Raw genomic sequence first — 4,262 nt, 5'->3', positions numbered from 1 at the left:
CAAGGGTTTTTTAATGGTTTTAAGAAATTTTTTGAAAGATTAAGCTACTTCTAATGCTTGCTAACACTCTAATCCAAACAATTTCAACAAAAAACTTACAATTAAACTAAAATTAATGATCTTAGATCTATGTTCAAACTAAAGAGAGCTAACATTCACTGAATGCATTCTATTGCACTGTTTGATGTAATGGATGCAAACTAAGCCTAATACAAACTATGTGCAAGTCCTAAGAACATGAAAAACCACAAAAACAACAATAAAAATAATAAATTAATCTAAAAATTAAGCAAAAAGCATTCTTTAAAAAAAAAAGAGCTATTCTACACCAAATCTCACACAAATCCACATCTTTTTCACGGAAAACCATTAATAAAGATAACGGGCAATGGGTTATGCATAGATTAGAGACAAAACGATGGAAAAAGCCAAGGGATGGCTCCCCGACAGTGACGCCAAAAATGTTAAGGCTCACCCTAACCCTCCTTGAAACACATCCAAAAACAGATTACCTGGTGAACCACAACTGTCATGAGGATATTTCCAATTGCCTAGCTTGTAATCCTCGAGGTCTCTAAGCTCTACAACTCCTTGAGAAGCAATTTCACCGCGTCTCCCGCGCGAGCGTTGTCACACTGCCGTGTTGCTCTACACGAGTCCTCGTCCCTCCGCTCACCTCACTTCACTCACACACACTCACTAGCATACATTAGGGAGAGAGATTAACAAGAGGATTAGCAAGAGCAAGACTCAATTGCACAATGGGAGAGTCTGTTGTATTATGAGAGGAATTCACTTATATACATGGCCATAATTGTTCACACTCACTTAAACTATGGCCGGTCGAGCACTTTAGGCTCATAAGAGGCTTAATGCTATTACAATGACTACTCTCATAATATATCCATGAAGTACATCACTTAGGACCTAATCCTATCTTTCTACCACACGCTCTTGAAGCGAGAATTGTCATAAATACTCCGTTACACCATTACAGGCACCCGTCCAAGTTGTAGTTTTGGACACTATTGCTTTTGATATCTTGAATGTATGATCCTTTGGTGTATCTATCGTGACTCCTTGATGTAAATAATGGTGATAGCTCTTGTTAATCCTAGAATTGGATTAACAACAATGTAAGTAGATTTATATATATCAATTCAATATTACTGGGGCAAGGATAGCGCTAATGTGAGAGACAAATGGAAGGAATTTTGCCATCCAATGCCTATTAAACTTCATGTCTTTGCATCACAATAAATCAATCAACTTGAAAGCACGCACACTTATGGAAAGACAATATAGATCGCAACATTTATGTCACATCCAACACTTATGTCACATCTTTGCAAGCATTCTCCTTTCAAATGCTTACTTGATTGATACAGAGATATCTAGGAATGCAGTCTTTGGCATTTGCAGGCTGCTGTATCAATAACTCATTCTCTACCTTTTGGGCATAGATTACATTTACATTCTTTGCCTTTTGGGCATAGATTACATTTACATTCTTCTACTTTCCATTCTCAATACCTCTTTGTAGACAACATTTGCTGTGTAGACTTTATTTGAGCCTTCTATGTTGCTTTCATGTTCCACAGTATTCTTTACACACACTTTCACTATATTATCAGATGATCTAACATGTGACATAGCAACATACAATTGTCCATATGTGAATACTAGTGTGGCCAAATAAAGTCCCAACACACTCAATGTCTGTTCTTGGGACTTATTTATTGACATAACAAAAGCTAAACTCATAGGAAACTGTCTCCTTCTCATGTCAAAAGGAAATTGAAACATAGTTGGTACAATCTTTGAAGAAACATGCATAATCCTCCACTCTTTGAACATCTTTGTATGCCCATTCAACCAAACTCAAAAGGGAGTTTCCATGGATCAACATTCATGGGTGGAGTTACCACTCTACCTTGTTTGTTTGGATGGTCTATAGAGCTATCTCCAATTTGTAAAGTCAATTTGATAAATTCTATTTCTATACAATCATATGCACTCTGTCTGACTTGCATGTTTTGGGCGAGCTTTAAAACATTCACATATCTCCAAATATATGACCAGTACAACGTTGCGTCAACAATATCCCCATGACCCCTTTGCCCACAACTAGTAAGAATTTCGTGAAGTCACCCCACCAAAGAGCATAATTTTCCCACCAAACATAATATCACTTTGCATAATGTCTTGTCTAATGCTTCATAGGCATACCGATGCATCATTGAATCCTCATTCCAAATGATTAACCTTGCAAGCTTCAACACCTCAGCCCCAATGGGCTATTACCTTTGATACTGCATGTGCTAGAAGCATTGAGAACCAATGGGATTTTGAAACGTGAGTGTGCTATACGACCATTTGAAAGTAACAATGCAGCTATTCCTGATGATGCACATGCCAAATCAACTTGATTCTCTCCCTGTAATCAAGATAGCAAGGCATTATAAAGATATGTAATCAAGATAGCAAGGCATTATAAAGATATCGTTTGCTTAGCAAGGCATTATAAAGATATGTTTTGCTTGATCCACCTGGTCCATCAAGAAAAAAATACCACCATTTTTCAATTAAACAACCTCAAGGATAGTATCAAATGCTCTTAATTTTGACAACTATTTAGACTCCTTTCCATGGATACAAACAAATTAGCCTATTGAACTGAATCAAACATCATCTCTTCCATCACCAAACCATTGTTGATAGTAGCAACACTTGATGTATTAGAAATAGGCAACCCTTCAAAATCATGTAGCTGTTTACCATATTGTTGTAAGAGTTGCATGTGCAACAGAGCTTGATTCTTTCCTATAAAAAGACAAACACCAGCATCAACAAACCCTCTCTACAAGCCATGAAAAAAATTCACCTGAAAGTTCGGTGAAAAATTTGCTCCAAAGCTGTTCGGGGGATATAGGCTTATAAAAAACCAATATAATGACAAATATTTGACACAATTGAGGTCTTATTTTCTAAAATGCAACTTCTTGAAGACATATATTCCACTCCTCATCACTCTCCAAATTTTCCATTCACAGTTCGTACATCCTCAAAAGATTTATAGCCTTTACACACTTTGAGTAACATGCGTAGGTAGTATTGCTCACCTGAACTTGCGCTAACATTATACATACGTCCAATTATATTTTCCCTTTTTCTTCCATGATCAAAGAATTAAATTCCACACCCACTTGCAAAGGGAAATCAACATATAGCAAGCTATTTGCATCTGCATGCAACTCATTAGCTCTGAACCAATTGGTGAGAGTAGTTCTTTGGTTTCTATCACAGCTAATTACATCATGCAAACCATCATGGTCATTGAATATCACATTATTTTGCATCGGAAGGTGAACATGCAACCTTTGTATAATATCAGGCTTTTCATCCACTTTCCAATATTAATAATATATATGCATGTGGCAAGTCTATTTTTTGAAATTCAAAAATAGAAACAAATCCCACCACCCTTCCAAATAATACTTTTTTCACCAATACGTGCATCATATCCTTATGCTTCTCATAGAAGACCCATGTCGTCAAGTCAAGTTGATCTTGGGCAGCCTGACCTAGAAGTAAAGCATTGCTTATTTCATCCCACTTATTAGGATTGCAAATAAAGGTAATAAAGAGGTCAGGCTTACCCATCTTCCTAACAATTGCCATTGAATCCTGATACAATTGATGCATATATCGAGGCTGCTACTTCCACACATCTCATCCCAAAAGACATCCAAGTACTCCTTGCAAGCAACCTGATTTTTCTCAATGTGCTCGCACATGTCCATAATTTTTTGTCTAGACGTTTAGAGCTTGGTTGTCCAGATGGAGACCTTGATCGAGCAAGGTGTTTTACAGCTCAAACATTCATCAACTCAAGCAGGGTAAACAAAGCTACTTCTGAATTGGAAGCTCCATTAGCAACCACTACGACATTTGAGCCGTTGTTATCATTTTGGATCTCCATTTGCTAAAATCCAAAATGAATATCTTAAGACTCTCCAACATCTCTTTATATCTTTGTCAACATATAACATAACCGTAATATGCCAACTGAATACCAACACATATATACATATAGATACCTCGTTTATAGAAAAAGTACACAATGTTAACATTCCATACAAATTATCAATATTAAAACCCTCAATGAGATAGAAAGAGATATAGAGAGTATTTTAATATGCAGTCTCTCTCTCTCTCTCTCTCTCTCTCTCTCTCTCTCTCTCTCTCTCTCTCAGTTAACC

This window comes from Cibotium barometz, chromosome 32 (genome assembly GCF_041138505.1).
Source record: "Cibotium barometz isolate CiBa-2024 chromosome 32, ASM4113850v1, whole genome shotgun sequence".
NCBI classification, from domain to species: Eukaryota; Viridiplantae; Streptophyta; class Polypodiopsida; order Cyatheales; family Cibotiaceae; genus Cibotium; species Cibotium barometz.
Note: the sequence above shows the minus strand (reverse complement) of the source record.